Genomic DNA, 17,573 nt, shown 5'->3' on the forward strand with positions numbered 1-17,573 from the left:
CGGTTCGGCTTAATGTTTGCCGTCATTTAACTGGCCCTCATCTGTGTGTGTGTGTGTGTGTGTGTGTAGAGCTCTGGGTTGGTCTGTCTCGTTTTGGATGCGCCTAATGAGCAATGAGTTGCCGCTACAAATAACCACGAAGACATTTTTGTGCCGGTGAACGTCTTTGAATTTTGGCCGAAATAGTGTGAAACAAATTGCGTAGCTGAGCAAAACAATAACCAATTACAATCAATGACCAAAAACCAATTGTTAATAGCTATGCTAATATGATGATTTATTTTCAATTATTACCATTTAGGAATAATCGGCACTTTGTTCCGGACAAATCTTTTGGGTATCCCTTGAAAGCATGCAAATTGAACCTTCTCGTCTGGGACCATGTCTTTTGTCGGACTGCAATTTTATTACGGTAGATGAGTGTTCCGATACTCATGTTGACGAAATATGACTTCAAAATCCGGATATCAAAAAACCATTTAAAATGGGTTAAAAGGGTATAAAGGTTTTGTGCAAATGTATTTAACAGGCAGAAGGAAGCATCTCCGACCCCATAAAGTATATATATTCTCGATCATAGTCAACAGCCGAGTCGACATAGCCATGTCCGTCTGTCCGTCCGTCTGTCTGCCTGTATGAACAAGCGAATCTCAGAGACTTTTAGACTGTGCCTGCCATAAGAAAAGACTGCAATTGCAGACCTGCTCAGATTTGGGTGCAACACTTTTTATAGGGAAATTTGCCAATAAAACTACTGGGTTCAGGGTATATCGTAGTCGAGCTCACTCGACTACAGCATTCTTACTTGTTGTTGTTAATACTTTGATGCTCAAGCAGAGACAACTACGCTCAACATTCAGTGGTATCTCTTCTTAAGCGGCAAATGCCATTGTCACGGCTCTCTCGATCGATCTCTTTCTTTCTCTCTTTCTCTCTTTCTCTCTCTCTCTCTGCTTATTTCTCTCTCTCATACATATAACCCCTTGAAGTAGGTGCGGCCTTATTGTCACACGGCTCCAGCTTAAATCGGTGGATTATAAAAGATGCGACAATTTAGACGTCGTCGCTGTCGTGGTTGCGCCTTGTCGACGTCACTCCAGCTGGTGCCGCGGACCATGGCTGCTCCTGCTGGGGCACAACGCACCAATTAAAGAGCTGGAGTCGCTTTCGGCCTGACTGCGCCTGCCCCAATTTGGGGCACCGATGCGACGGCTGTCCATTCACATTCACAATCACACAATCGCGTTCACATTCAGTCGATTGTGCGAGTGTCCATTGTCACTTGTTGCAATAAATTGAAATTGACCAAAAGCGTGCGGTGCCACTTGGCTCGCACCCTTCCCTCTTCCCTTTCCCCTGATCCCATTACCAAGGCTATGCCCCTTATCCGTCTTCTTCACTCGATCATTACTCATTGCGGCATGTGTATCTTGTTGCAAGTGCTTTTGGACTCGTCTTGCGATTGGATTGACAATAAATGTCAACACTTTGCGGCCGCTAATTTATTTGTGTGCATGATGCGTGCCCCATCGCTGGCGGCCAGCATTTCATTTCGCGATTCGGTTTGAGCTTGGGTTTGGGAATATGAATGGAAATGGCATTAAGCATGACAATTAAATCAAAGCAGAATAAAGAAATTGATTTTAAGCATGATTTCGATAAAAATATGAAGATTTCATTGAAGAAGAAGCTGAGTGAAACAAAGTTCAACCAGACAAAAGCTGAAGCAAGAAGAGAAGTTGAATCAGGAATCAGTATAGATCAGCTGGAGAATGGAGAGAGAGAGAGAGAGAGAGAGAGAGAGAGAAGAGGAGCTAGAACAAAAAGCTGAAGCAAGAAAAATAGCTGAAGAGTGAAAAACTGAAGGATTCACGCAGGCTGAACGTGGAGATCGGGCTAAGATTTACAGAGGAAAATAGATGTGATCATTCAATCTCCTCTTCTGTCACAAATGTAACTACAAAGGTGTATTTGTTTCTTAGATACTCTATTCCCTTCTTTGACATTGCAATTGTTTTATAATTGCCGGCAACCTCTTTTGCGCTCTCTCTCAGTTGCCGCTTGCCAGTTGCCACTTGCCACTTGCCACTTGCCCAAAATGAGGTTGTAGGTAACTTTGTTGCCCAGCTCCCAGCTTGGAAGTCAGCGAAGCGCGGCAGTAGCAGCAGCAGCAACAGCAACTAAAGTGTTGGCCTCTACAGACAAGCCGCCGTCCTCATCCTCGTGGTCGGGTCGGTCGGTCCTCGTTGCTGGGAGACACGCGGCAGCCGCTGATGGCCGAAACCAAATGTAGCCAGCGTCCAGTGGCCAGGCAATTAAAATTTTGCGGCGACTAAAGGCAGCCGCTGCTTAACAGAACCGACGCGATAGCCCCCGGCCTCCGGCCAGTAGCCCCTGGGCTGAGTCACCCCGCCCACTGCTCTCTGGTCTGCTCCCTATTTTGCCTAAATAAGTCAAGTGTTACGATGGCAACGGCGACGGCGTTGCGGCCAAATGGGCGTATGAAATGCAATTAAATTAAATTTGCAGTTGCAAGTGTTCGTGGGGCAGGCAACGGAGGATGAACTGTAAACGCTGTTAATGGGAAGGGGAACATCAAGTGAAAAGGGGAGTGTGAATGGCCGGGAGGCGATAGCTACGAGCGACGAGGCCAACCATCAACTTGTCATAATGAGCAGTGTCAATTTTGCATAATTAACATTTAAATGAAATGGTTATCAGCAGACCTAAAACATATCGGGAGATGTCTGGGGGAATGTGGGGGTTGGGGGATTAGGTGGTTGCTGTGATTAAGAGCCGATCTGTCAATCGGGGGCAGAATGAGGCGTCAGTGCGTGAAATTAACGAAATAATAAAAAGCAGGAAAACCTAGACAAATGTTATGCACTTCGACCTGTTACTCTATTCATATTCATTTTAAGCGAATGCAAGACTCTTTGACTGGTTCGTACACAGACACACATACTACAAATATAAATATTGCCAAGGCAACACATTCTGCTAAGATGTCACAGAATCGTCCAGAGTCCTCTACTGACCAAACCTACTTTGTTAAGGTGACTTCCTAAACTAGAATGCCCCCATTCAAGGGATTGGTAAGTCTTGTAAGACTTAAGGCTATTCTCTCCCATGGCTGTTACTGACTTAAAACATTTTTGATTATACAGACATTTGACCTGCTTTGTCTCTTTGTCCAGTTCAAGTTCGTTTATCAGTTGCCGCTGAATTGTGTTCTTTTCTATGCAACAATATGGTTCTGGTCCTATTAGTGGCCCCTCAGCTCCCATTATTGTTTCATTCCTTGCTATATCTGTATGTCTGAACCGGGAGCAATCTGGGAGCCAGCTTGGTCCGTAGCTCAGCAACTACTTTAGACGTTATTAGCGTCTTCCTAACTGCATTAAATGCTGCTGAGCTGCCTGATAGGTTGGCAATATCCTTGATGCCATAGTTTCGTTCTGAATCAAAGTTTGTGCATACAAAATGCATTTATTTATTGCACCATTAGCTGTTTGGTAGGTTCCATTTAAGTGTCATTTCGATGTTCGAATGCCAATTATGCCTGACAGTGCGCCTACACACACACACACACACACACACACACATACGTGCATATTTATGTGGGGTGTATTGCTTACCTAACTGTGCATCTTATATAATTTTGATATATTTACGAACTTTCTGCCTCATACACTCTCTCCCTCTCTCTCTCTCTGCCTCTGCCCCTCTTTTGACCGGTGGCACACTGTGCTTGTGTTGCCTGCCAAGCAGCCTATCGATAACAGTTGATAAAGCCGAGGACTCTGTGCCCAGCAGCCACCCACTGATGTGCTCTGCTGTGTTATGTTGTTTAAAAGGTTTTTCATGTTGTAGCGATAAAATGGCTAAAATTGAGTAACTGCAATACACACACACACACACACGCACACAGCAAATTCGCTCTCTCACACACACAGCGATTTGGCAATCGATTGAGTGCTGTTGCTGTTGTTGTTGTTGTTGCTGTTGTTGTTGCTGTACTTCCGCCAAGACTCCATATGGAACGCGGCTCCGAGCAGATGATGCCTGGCAGCTGGCGGCTGCTAGTTGATATTGCGGTCTATGCACGTCCCCCAGCCACACCCACACTTGGGAAAACCTATGTGTAAGTCAGAAAACTGCCTATCAAATTAAATTACACAGACAACCAGCTAAATGTGTTCAGACACAGAATTTGCTGAAAGCCTTAGATTTGTCAATTTAAATGAACTTGCTGAATACTTGCTGCTTTTCGCACAAAGAGTATGGCAAAATGTTCTACTTAAATATCATTCTTTTTTTCTGAGTGTAAAAGTGCTCTGAGCCTACACACACACACACACACACACACACACACACACCCACATACGCAAACTCAGTCGCATCAAATCAGCGAAGCTTAAAGCGAGCTTAAGTTCCAAAAAGGCCTAATCCGCACTTTAGCGCGTTTCTTGGCAGCTTTCCGCCCGTCATCTCCAGCCCTGCTGGCAACTGATAGTTAACTGGTGGTGCTGGTGGTTGGTGTTTGGTGCTTGGTGGCTCTGCCAGCGACTTTATTTACAAAAATTATGCAAACTATGCAATTGTTTTAACTTCCAGCGTTTCCTTTGTCGCTGTTTTTGTTGTTTTTGGGCATTTTGTTGTAATAAATTTAACGCCAGGTCGCAGAATAACAGCAGAGCTCAGACCCCAGAACCAGGCAGAGACAGAGACTGAGACTGCCCCAAGGCAATGACTGACTAAGTGACTCACTGGCTGACTGACTGACTCACTGAGCGACCGATTGACTGACTGACTGTGTGGCTGGGTGAGTACAAGAATGAGGGGTTGGATACCCAAAGTGTACGCGCCAAGTGTGTCTACAGCTTATTCAGATCATTTGTTCAATGTCCGTTAAATTTAATCGCAACATTATCTTCACATTTGATACAAATACGTTTTAAGGAATTCGTGTTGTATCTGCAAAGTGGCCGGGTGATATGATCTTTGCAGTGGGTACTTTCATTTCAGACTTGATTAATTGCATTTGCTTGTGGCCCGGAGCTAATTTGCCATTTCACATTTCTTATTATGATCAGCAGCTGCTATTACTTTGAAGAATATTAATAAACTCTTGAAAAGCATACATACACAAGTGTTAAATATGGAACAGAAACCAAACAAACAGAAACCAAACAAACCAACCAAACTTCGTGTAAAGTTTCATTTGAGTTGTGCAATATTTGAGACTGAATTTGACTTCAAGGGGTGAGTGTCACTCACAATTACCATTGTTCTCAGTGTCTAAGTCTGTCTGTGTCTGTGTCTGCTAATGTCAATCAATTTTAAAGTCAATTTGCGAGTTAAAGTCTCGTACGAAACAATGGTTAAATCAAATGCACTCACATCCATCGTGGGATGTGGTAAATGCATTTCGGCTCTGAGTCTTGAGTCTTGGCTTGATTGAATGCTTTAAATACAAATCGAGGCATATTTTAATGCGGCTGTGCGCCACTTGACTCCATTCCACAGGAACTACAAAAGCTATGCTACAATTCATGCATGAAACATGACGCGTTCCTGATACCAGTACAAAGAACCGCAAAAGTCGAACCATATGTTGCCAGGGGGTGACAAGGGGCACAACTTGGCATAGAGTCTTTTCTCATGCACAGCAACATTAGATGTGGTGCCTAGATTCAAACTTCGAATATGTTTTCGATGCAGAAGTGTGTATTGGATTGAAAACTCACTCAGCCAATTCACTCTTCGCTTAGAATTTTCATTTGGTTCAATTTATATGGGTATACGATTTGAGTTGATTGTAATTTGCAATTTGTTATTTGTAATTGCAAAAGTGCTTCTCTCAGTGTATTGGAGCTGTTGACGTTGACTTGTGCATTTTGCACCTCACAGTCTCCGTGTGCGTCTTAGTCTGCGTATCCCCTTGTGGCACACGTCACCGTCACCGTCACCCTTTGTGTCTCAACTCAATATTCTGCACTAACTATTGGGGTTCTCCGTCTGCGGCCTCAAATCAGAGGCACGCAGGTGAAAGCTTTTCTAATGAGCGCGTTTAGGCATTTGGCAAACACCAATTTAGCCATGCAGCAATGCAGCAATGCAACCATGACGTCGACGTCGACTTCGACGTCAACGGCGCCGAGTTGATGGCACACCATGAGCGCAATTATTGCAACTTCAATAAATTTTCAAGTTGATTACGCACTGAGCGAAATTAATCGGTCGCATACGTCATACGCCATGTGTGCGACGGGATGGATTCTTTTCGAGGGGGGCGGGGAGGGTGAGTGGATAATGCGCCTAGCAATTGCAATTAAGTGAAACTTGGACTGTGTGGCACAGGAAATTCTTGGAAATTATTCACACTCATTAACATATTTACACCTAAAAGCGAACGCTGACAAATGTGAAAGAGGCGTGTGGCAACTAGCTCCAGTTTTCCAGTTCCCAATTAAACAAACGATGCACAGTGCCGCATCTGCTGGCATTTAAGCCTTTTTGTCAACTGCCCCCCGGCAGCAGCAGTTCTCGTAATCGCAACCGTACTCATCGTCGTCGTCAAAGCCGTACTCATAGTCGAAGCTGCCTGCCGATTACGATTAATGAGCAGGCACTTAAAATTGTTCTTGGCACGCGCTACGCAAAAAGCGCAAAATGCATTTTTTTCTTTTTCGGGCTGTCCAACTGCGCATCGAGTTTATTAAGTTGTTTCCAGTTGTCCAACACCTGCCCAGTGGCAAGCAGCCAAGCCAAGGCAGGCAGGCAAACTGGCAAACTGGCGTCGATCGCCGCACGCAGCTGATTGGCAATTTGCTGCTGCTGCTGTTGCCGTTGCTGTTGCTGTTGCTGTTGCTGCTCTCAGCTTCGTCTCCCATTTGTCTCAGCCAGCAAATCCGAGTCAATGCACCTGACCAGCTGCCGCTGGCTAAGCTGCTGGCCAATTAAGTTACAGGTCGCGGCTAATATGCAGCAAACAAAAAGCACAGGCCCAAGCACAGGCACAGGCAGAGGCACAAGCAAAAGTAAAAGCCAGAACACACCCAAACAGTAGCTGGCTGGAACAACTTACAACTGGAGGCTCGTGACTCCCGACTCCCGACTCCCGACTCTGTTGTGACGTATTTGGCCATTGACAGCGCCTTAATGGATTAACATTTGTCAGTGTCGTGTTAGGCAGCCACAATGGCCCCTAGCGGCAAATGTTGCTGCCTTAGCCAGCGCTCGAGCCTGAGATTGAGCCTTATTTGCATTCAGTTTGTAGCCAAAAGGGGCTAAATGGCTTGGCTTGTTTGGTCGCTGGCTTATGTGTGTGTGCGTGTGTGTGTGTGTGTGTGCGTGTGTGTGTGTGTGTGTGCGTGTGTGTGTGTGTGTGTGCGTGTGTGTGTCTAAATATTGTCATCAGGAACGCAACTGAACTCGATTAAGTGGCCAGGATTTTTAATGAGCTGCCCTGAAATACAATTGAGTCATTTATAATAATTTGTTCTCTCTTTTAATCATCGTAGCTTAACTATAATCAATAAACTTTAATTGTGTTTGTATCTTCACATTAATGTCGCACTTCGGCCTTTATCTGCCAATCGGGGAATATACTCCCTGGGAGACAGAGAGAAACCTTTCAGAGAACGAAATGATTTAATCGTTTAATTAGCTGCAACAAGAATAAAAAGTGTGTAAATACATTGCAAACTTGTTCATTAGCTGATGCTGATGGGCCTATAGGTAATTATAAATATGTAGGTAATTAATATTTATAACACACGAGCCCACAGAACACTCACTGCACGTGTTGAGATAATTAAACTTTAAGCAATTTTTCTTATTCCCCAATGGCGTACAGCTAATTGCTGGCTAGTTAAGTGGTCAATCACTTGAAACGCATACACTTAGAGAAACTCGCTGCATCTGGAATACAATTTCTATGGTTTTGTTTTCTGAAATAGATATACAAATATAAGAACTAACATGCATAAAACAAGCATTTTCGTATTTATAATAAGTGTCAAACATTTTAGTTTCTTATTTACGAACAAAGAACTTGATTTTCTAGCATAATTGAGAAAATGGAATTTGGATTTCGTTTATTTTTCGATGTGTACCCATTTCAAACTCTTAATAATTCGCGCCTATGCCACGATTAGTTGTGGCAATAATCAACTTTTAAAACGAGCTGTCGGCGCTGCTGCAGCGGCATTTGACAAGTGGACAGCTGGACGACTGGACAACTGGATGGATATGAAGATGGACAGTTAGATAAGGTAGGATTGACGACATACGATGGACTCGAAAATACATAATATCAATTAAACGACCACTGCACAGCCCTCGGGCGCAGTGCTCAGAGAGCTGAGCTGGGCTGAACTGAGCCGAGGGAATACCTCTATGGATGCATATATTCGACGGAGTCGTGGCGCGGAAAAAAAAGCGTTTATAGTGCGTGTAATCAGCTCATAACTTATAAATTTCTTTAAGAGTCAAGGCACACCTTGGCCTGTGTCTGTGTGTGTGTGTGTGTCTGTGTGTGTGTGTTAGTTCGCAGTTTAGCGCTGTGAAAGATGCAACGCAGCGGCGGAAGCTATAAACATCTGTATAATTAAATAAAATAAAATTAAAAATGTTAATGAGCGCCTCGGAGCTCGTCCGAGATGAGGACGGCTCAAAGACCACCTCTGGTTCGGTTCGGTTTGGTTCCGTTTGCCTTGGTTTTTTTTCCTAGTTGTTTTAGTGCCAGCGCAATTTTCTTTTGGGCTCTTGTTGCCACTTGCCACTTGCCACTTGCCACTTGCCACTTGTCAGTTGCCCGTTGCCTGTTGCCACTTGCGGCTTAATAATAGGCGAGTTGGCAGAGCTGGTAAACGCAGTTTTGCGACTCAGCCCCGTAGCTTGTAAACAATTTAGCGTGTCTCTTCATATTATATCATTAAAATTAATATGAGTTTGGCGTGCCGCAAGTTATTGCCCAAGCCACACACACATTTGCTGCCGCAGTCTCCGCAAAGTGCGTCTACTCTCCCAGACAGTGGCCTAAAGGCCAACTGGTCCCGACATTTGGTCACAACTGTCGAGCCCCGGTTTAATGAGACTGTTACCGAGTTAGAGCGAAGCTCTCCAGGTGGAGATGGCCGGATCTGCTAACAGCCAAATGATTAGCTACTGTGCCTGCCTATGCGTCCATCAGCAATCTTTAAGGTATTAGCTCTCATCGTGGATCCACAAGGATCCACAATAATGATGGCAAAATACTTAAGAAATTCGCTAATCAAACCTTACTAACTTCTTTAAATAAACCAATTATTATTATTTTTTGAAGACTTTCCTTATTCAAAAATGTATTAAAAAAGCCTTTTATCCTTTACCAAGTGTCAAAGTTGTATATAAAAAGAGAACGATAATACAATCCAAAATATAATGTATTCAATTCATGAAATCTTCAACGTTTTAAAGTGTCATTGGCAATGCGTCCTTTGGTCTCTCAAACAACTGATGGCTTCAATGGCAAAATGAAAATCAAGTGTGGCGCTTTATGGCTATACAATATCTATAGAATGGCCATGTATTGTATACATATATATACATATACATATATATATATATGTGTGTGTTTGGCTGTGTATATAATCGTTTAGAGTCTGCTTTAAATGCACGTTTTATCCGTGGACTTTGCTGAGCATTCAATCGCTGACACACTTGACTGGCATGGTCCAAAACCAAATAAACTGCTCAGCGACATCTGCACAAACGTCATACAAATACAAATGTAAGCATACACACATATATATATATATATATATATTTGCATATGCATATGTATATGTATATATGTCCATATAGATAGGTAGAGCATTGCGTATACGAGGCGTTGTACGGGCGAGCATTTGTATCCGGCGAATATCTATCAATGTGCTTTCGGCTATTCATCAACGAAAATGTCTAAATTATTCAAATGGAAATGTGAAACGTCGCCGTTACCATTCTCAAACTTCCTGCATCTCCAGCTCTTACTACAGCACTGATTCGCATTTTCCTTGATGTTGTTGCTGCTGTTGTTGTTGCGTCTACGTGTTTGGCCCCGAAATGTGGACATGGCTATGGCTGCATTGATGAAGCGGCAGCAGACCGACAAACCGTTAGACATATTACCTACACTTGTGGGCTGTTACGTGGCAGTGGTGGCTGTGGTGGCAAGCAGGCAGAGGGGCAAAGGATTGGCTCAACAATGGTCCTGTGCCTGCTGCTGCTTGCCCAAGTCAAATGGGTTTTGCGTCATGAGTGTGCGCTTTGTTTGTATATAATGTTTTGTTGGATTTATGTCTACCAAACGCTTTATATAAATATGTATGCAGACAGCTCGAGTAGCCACTGAAGCTAGACACAGGAGGCCACAACACACAAACGAGGATAGCTCAGTAAGTAAGTTGTCCAATATCGCAACAAACTTAATATCAGTTCACAATAATTCCAACTTTTAGTAGTTGCATTTGATGTGTGATCATCAAGACGAAAGCTCATTAAATCTGATAGTCGCAAAGGTTAAGCGATCATTTTGTAATATTTCTGTGATTTCTATTTTATATGAGTAAAATTGATAATGCTACTCTCGCATTGCCACACATGCAAAAGTATTTCTCATTTCCATGCAATTCACATTCGCACTGTGAAAAGGTTTTTGTAATTTTGAATTTTAGTTGCTGCTGCTGGCGAGGGAAAGGAACCAGCCCGTCCCGTTGCTGAGCTGGGAGCGAGGGTCAAAAAAGAGTTCCAATCGAAAATTCAATTTACTTGTCTGAGCTGCTGCTCGATTGTCGATTGTCGATTGCTCGATGTGAGCCCTGTGTTCTTTTGGTAACGTGTATTGACCCAGCTTGGCGTTAATTTACTGTTATGACGTCAGCACAAAATACATACAAGTTGCAGCAACAGCAGCAGCAACAGCAGCAGCAGCAACAACAAGGTGTCAAAAGGTTGCTTCGTTGCGTGTTTGCTGTTTGTTGTTGTTGCTGTTGTTGTTGTAATTGTTGCACACGGTGCAGCGCCTTCTTTAATGTTTGTCAAAACCAAAATAGGCGTGTCAGCTGGCGGCGCCGGCGTTGTCTTCGATGTTGCAATGTCGCGATGTCGCCCAAAGAAAAAGAAAAATGGTCCACGTTTCATGGCCTTTTTGTGCATGTCAATGATGGTGTTGTTGCTGCTGTTGTTGCTGCTGTTGTTGCTGGGGCAACGAGCAGGATAAAATCCGCTGTTTACATTCTCTAATTTCGCTTGTTCATTGTCCAGCGAAGCGTTCGGCGAACATCCCCACACATGCAGGGCGAACAAAGCATTTGGTCAGTTAACCGCGACCCCCAACCTGCAGCAGAGTCCCACACCCGCCTGCTGTCCCTTGCCACTCTCTCATTTAGCCGCTATTGATGCGAGTTGGCTCGGAAATTAAGCCGAGTAGCAGTTGCTCAGAAGAACTCACCTCATGCTACACAGACACACACACACACACACACACACACAATCACACACAGCCATTGCCTTCTTTAACCAAACATCTTCTCTTTGCTTTTCATTTGGCTGCTGCTGCTGCTGCTGCACCTCCTGCTTCAGCTCCTATTCCTGCTGTTGCTGCTGCTGCTGCTGCTGCTGCTCCTGTGAGGCAAGAGATTTCAAAGTAATGTTACATCAAGTGGAAAGCACTTGCACACACTGTGAGCCTCACTGGCTGCACTGGCCTGGCCATAGACGAGGCATAGTAGAGGCATCCCATGTACGAGCTTGCCCCGAGCTTGCCCGAGTACCCCCTCTTCCCTCGAATTCGACCATAACCCTTCTTCTGGCTACACTGCACCCATGCAGCAAGCATGCTGGCAATTCGCTTTGTTCTTCTGCTCAGTCAGCACTTTGCAAGGCAGGCGAAACATTTTTTTTGTCACTGTGTGCATTACGATTTTACAACGAAGCACAAATGCACTTGCCCAAAATCCCAATCCGAATCCGAATAAAATATACAAAAAATAACAGGTGTCAACAATAATACAGTTTCAATTCATGACAATGCTTCGAGCCTAACAAAGATCCAGAGATGAGTATAAAGATAAGTTGTGAATGCGATTTCTTGATAGCAGATAAAGTCTTCAAAATAATCTATATATTTATATAAATTTATATATATAAATATATTTATGTATGTATGTATATTAAACTTGTATAACATTATTAGTATGTGTATCAACTTTAAGTCATGGGTATATTTTTATCATCCTCATCATACATATAAATATATATAGATATATATATGCTACAAATGCTGTCGCATAGCTGAGCTACATCTTAGCACTGATAATATTATAAGAAACTATAAAAAAGAGAGAACAAAACAACAACAAAAGAAAAAAAACCGAGTAATAGAAGGAAACCAAAAACAAACACTGTGCAACAAAAGCCGTTGAAATGTAGTAGAAAATTTCATTTCTGTCGACAAGCGAATTTTTCAATGTGTCGTCGTCGTTGTTGTTAGTTTCAGTAATAAAACAGCAGCAACAGCAACAGCAACAATAACAACAGCAGCAACAACAACAACATCTTGGCCTGTACAAAGAGTCTTGTCTAATTCGCACAAATGGCAAATGTAAACGAATTTCCTATGTTCATTAACCAATGCTGGGATGCTGACGTCGGCGCCGGCGTCGCCGTTGACGTTGACGTTGACAGCACAGCCTGCACTTGTCTTTGTGTCAGTCGCTGTACGTTCTGTTGCCTTGTTGCAAACATTCTCAGCCGTTGCCGTTGACGTTGCTTGCAACATGATACTATTTTTATTAGCCTGACACTGCGAATCACTTGTGTGCACACTCTTTTCAGTTGCTAGCTGCATAGACAAAAAAAATAACAACAACAACAAGCAACATCCATTGAGTCTGTCCACATCCAGTATCAAGTACACTCACAAAATCCCTGTTCCAAACTTTAGTACAACCAAGATAGAATTTCTAACGTTTTCTGCCCAACACCCATAAGTTTCTCGAAACACAACCAACAATATTGAACTGGCTTTACATTTCAGATTAATTTTTCACCTATTTTATGGTATATCTAAAATACTTACAAATAATTTCGTAAGGCTGCACAAAACAATAATAATTGTTATTAATATTAAAGCGAATTGTTTGTTCTTGTCGCTGAAGTGTGGGCGTCAAACAAAACTCACACAACATGATAGCCCATAAATAGTTATACTTATTTTAACTGTAGTTGTTGTTCTTGTTGGTGGCGTTGGTCGTGGTGGTTTGTGGCTGGTGGTTGGTGGTGTTGTGGTTGCCATTGCTGTTGGAGCTGGAGCTGGGGTTCCTTGCTGTTGCTGTTGCTGCTGCTGTTGGAACGCTAATTGCCAGCGATAACCTTTCAGACGTTCAAGTGTCAGCAATAACACACAACAAAACAACACACACACACACACACACATATAAATATATATATATATATATATATATATACATACATATATATATAGACAAAACACAGCGTAAGCTATTGCATCCTGCGCACAGTTTGATTTCGCATTTTGTTGAGTTGAATTTAACATTTAAATTTAAATTAGTTTTTCGTGCCATGTTCAACCAGCAAACAGTTGCCACCTTCCAGCAACGACAACTCCAAAAACAACAACAACAACAGCTGCAGCAACAATTGGAATTTGTCAGAGCGTGTGACTTTGACTCTCAACTTGTTGTTTGTATTGTTGTTATTGTTATCGTTATTGTTAATATTGTTGCGGCATTTTGTGGCTGACGTGTGCCAATCAAAGTGCAGCTAAGTTGGAGCCAAATTTGTTAGTCCATTTGGGCGCAAAAAACGAAAAAAAAAAGAAAAGGAAAACTGTCAAAAAGGTTTTGGGCCAAGTGCATGTGGGCTAATAATAAAAAAAGGTAAATAAAGGCGATCGCCGATCGCTTTTGGCTTGTGTGGCAGTTTGGGCCACAGACACAGGTCCACATTGAGCTGCAGGTCGCAGCTGCAGCATAGACAACAACCACAACAACAACAATAACAAGAACAAGAAGAAGAGCAACAACAAGAGTGAGCCCAGGGCAGCAGAGGCCGCAGTCGCTGTCGCTGTTGCTGTTGCTGTTGTTGTTGCAGTTGCAGTTGCAGCTGATCATGCGCTCAACTCACGCAAAATAGTCGTGCACGATTTGGTTCGTGATTTTGTGTAACGAAGCGCCCAAAAAATATCTAGTTGGATAGGCTCCAACTCAAGATATTTGTACCGGCCAGCCGTCTGACGCTGATGACGACGACGACGACGACTATGAAGACGGCGTTGACTCTGAAGACGATCTCATGACCAAAATAACAACGCAATACGCTGGAAATTCATCTTGTCTCGCTGCGCTCCAGTTGGGTCGCTGTTGCCTCAGACTCATGCTCCGACTCAGGCTCCGACTCAGACTCTGGCTCGGACATAACCTCAGCTGCAACTGACGACACTTGCGCATCATTTTGGTGACTGTTTTTCCGCTCTTCCCATTTGCAGCTCTTCAAGAGCAACCCGAAATTGTCAGCGTCTTTGCGACATGTGTCGCTCTGTGAGAATTCTCTATGAGTGCTGCTGTAAGCGAGAAATGCTTTAATAAATCCATTGACATTCTCCAAAAAGGGGCAATGTGACTAGGAGCATTGCAGAAATCGAGTTGGATATTTTAGCCAGTAACTTAAGCTTTTAGTTAAAAATTCGAATAGGCAAGGCAAGAAATTACTCGTGTCCAAGTCGAGGGTTTTCTGCTAAAAAAGTATTTCACAAAATCCACTTTTAGATGACAATTAAGTTGACAACTAATTTAATGCATCAAGATTGCACATATTTAACACACATATTAATGATAAGAAATTCAACAAGAGTACAAATTGTACATTTATTTTATTATTATATTTATTTAGCAATGTTTAAAAATACGAAAAACAAAAACTGAGCGTTCCCAGACTAATGAAGTTCAATATAAGATATGACTGATATTCTCCCATAAATTGAAGTGTAATTTATGCAATCAATTCTTCAGTAGTGAAATTTATAATTATATTCAATGTTTCTAAGCTGCCAAGTGAATTATAAGTGTTTATCTGGCATAGAGCAACTGACAAGTGCATTAAAAGTTCGTCATGTAAATCTATTAGATACATTATTCTTCCTGTTGTTGTTGTTGTTGTTGTCGATGTCGATGTCGTTGTTTTTGTATTTGTATTTGTTGTTATTATTGTTTTGTTTGTCTTACCTTGAAAATCACTGACTATTCCTGCGGCTGCTACGGTGGTCGGTGGTCGCAAGCTGTTCAACTCCACTCCACTCCACTCCACTCCACTCGTGGTTCTGCATCACAGTCTGAGTCTGAGTCTGAGTCTCCGTCTCCGTCTTCGTCTCCGTGTTGAACTCCATCTCCAGTCTTGGTCTTCATCTCCATCTTCGGCTCATGCCGAATGCCTGCCAGTTATTTGCTCCCATTGTTCGCAGTCGTGCTCAATATTGCGTTGCTTTTCCTCAGTCTGTCCCACTGCTTGTCTGAATGTGTGTTCTCCGACCCTGCCCCCCTCTGCCATCTACATAAAAGAGCATCTGGAGCTTCTTTAGCACCCCTGCCACAAACCCCCCTCGAACGCACTCCATGCTGCTGCAGCTTTCGTTTTCGTGGTCCAGCAGACATGTCCTGGTCCTGAGCCCTGCGTTCGCCTCGAGTCTTTTGTCTTATTTGATTTATGAGTTTTATTGTGGCTCTCTCTGTTTCTGCTCCCCGCTGCTGCTCCCCAGTGTGCCCCACTGTCTCCCACGTGCTGCTCGCCACAGTGAGTGTGCTCTGTGAGTGTTTGTTGTGCGGCTTTCAATACCTTTTGGGCGCAAGTAGCGTGCATTGATTTCTGTTCCCCTTGTGGCTCCAACTGCAACTGCAACTGCAACGTCGACGGCGACGGCAACTGAGACTGCGACGACTGTGGCACTGCCAAATTTGGTGGCGCATCGCACACCACAGCGCTGCATGATGCTCACTGCCTTTGCACATAGATCATTTTGATCAGTCCCCATGGCCCTAAAGTCAGAGCCCGCACAGCCAGACAAGTGCGACTTCGACTTCGACTTCGACTTTGACTTTGACTTCGACTTGGATTTGGACCTCGGGTTCGATATGGAGTCGGATCTTGGACTGTGTGGCAAGCGCGTTGCGTGGGCGTGGGAAAAAGGCAGTCAACTAATTAGGTAAAATTCTTGGAATATTAATCAAAGCGTTCAGCATGTGATCAGTAGCCAATCACATACAGACATAAATACTCGTATAACTTGCATGCCAGCAGCGATTCTCATCAACTTGTTATACACGTGCCCAAGGGAAATTTGTTCAGCAAAGTGGAAATGCGGTAATGATGCAGAAAAACAATCATTATATTATAAATATTCCAAAAAATCCATTCTCTTCTAAACCGAAACATTAATAATATTTGAAATGTAAGGAAATTGCCGAAAACCACTTTTAATTGTCTGCAAAACTATTAAAGTTCTTATTTATCTAAGTATTATTTATTATAAGTATTATTTTGTAAGTTTTTTTTTGTACTCAAGGTTTATTTTCTAACGATTCGAAATATATTTATTCAGTATATACATAAAGATGAGGCCTCGCTGAATTGGCAAGTAAGCCAGCTGGAAAATTGAACTGGTCAGTTCTGTAAAGCTTGCTTTAGATGTGACCAGCAGCAACACCTTTCAGAGAACTAACTGCATGCGTCGCCAATTGCCATTCCATCAGGTCAGAAGAGGATCTCGTGGTTAGGCCATGGTCAGATGATGAGGTGGGGAGGGGAGCGAGACACAGTTGCTGCAGTCAAAATAATAAATAATTGAATGACCAAAGTGCTGTGTGTAGAGTGCGTTTGTTTGGTTGTTGTTGTTGTTGGTGTTGTTGGTGTTGTTGTTGCATTTGGTTTGGCTTAGATTGAAATCGGACAAACGGCGCTGCAACAGCGACAGTAACAGCAAACAGCGAACAGCGACTGTTGTGGCTGTTTTGGCTGTTGCCACATGCCCCAAAGTGCATGCAATGCGATTGCAGCTCATCACCAACACCGCTCGCAGCCCTGAGACCCGCCAGTCGCAGCTCGCGCTGCGAATTAAGCTGTTGACACATAACATCATGTCGCACTTGTCTTGTGGCACAAATCTCACCAGCTGAGTGAAACGCGCGCACAACATGAGCCGCAGTCCACAGTCCGTAGTTCAAGTCTTGAGCGGACCCCAGCCCAGGCCTCGAGCTGAATGGCACCATGTTGAGTGAACAGCCAACAACGGGAACGACAACAACAACAACAACAACAACAGCAGCAGCAACAACAACAGCAATAGTAACAACCACAATGGGAACAACGACAGCGGGCATTCGAGAGCAAGTCCAAGTCATACAACGCAAGTCGTAGTCCTGCCTCAGTCCAAGAAGTTGGGGACGCTGGTCAAAGCACAACAAATCTTGCGGCATGTTATCGCTGCCATGACCACGACAACAGCAACGGCAACAGAAACAGCAACAGCA

This window comes from Drosophila grimshawi, unplaced genomic scaffold, assembly GCF_018153295.1.
Source record: "Drosophila grimshawi isolate 15287-2541.00 unplaced genomic scaffold, ASM1815329v1 contig_848, whole genome shotgun sequence".
NCBI lineage: Eukaryota > Metazoa > Arthropoda > Insecta > Diptera > Drosophilidae > Drosophila > Drosophila grimshawi.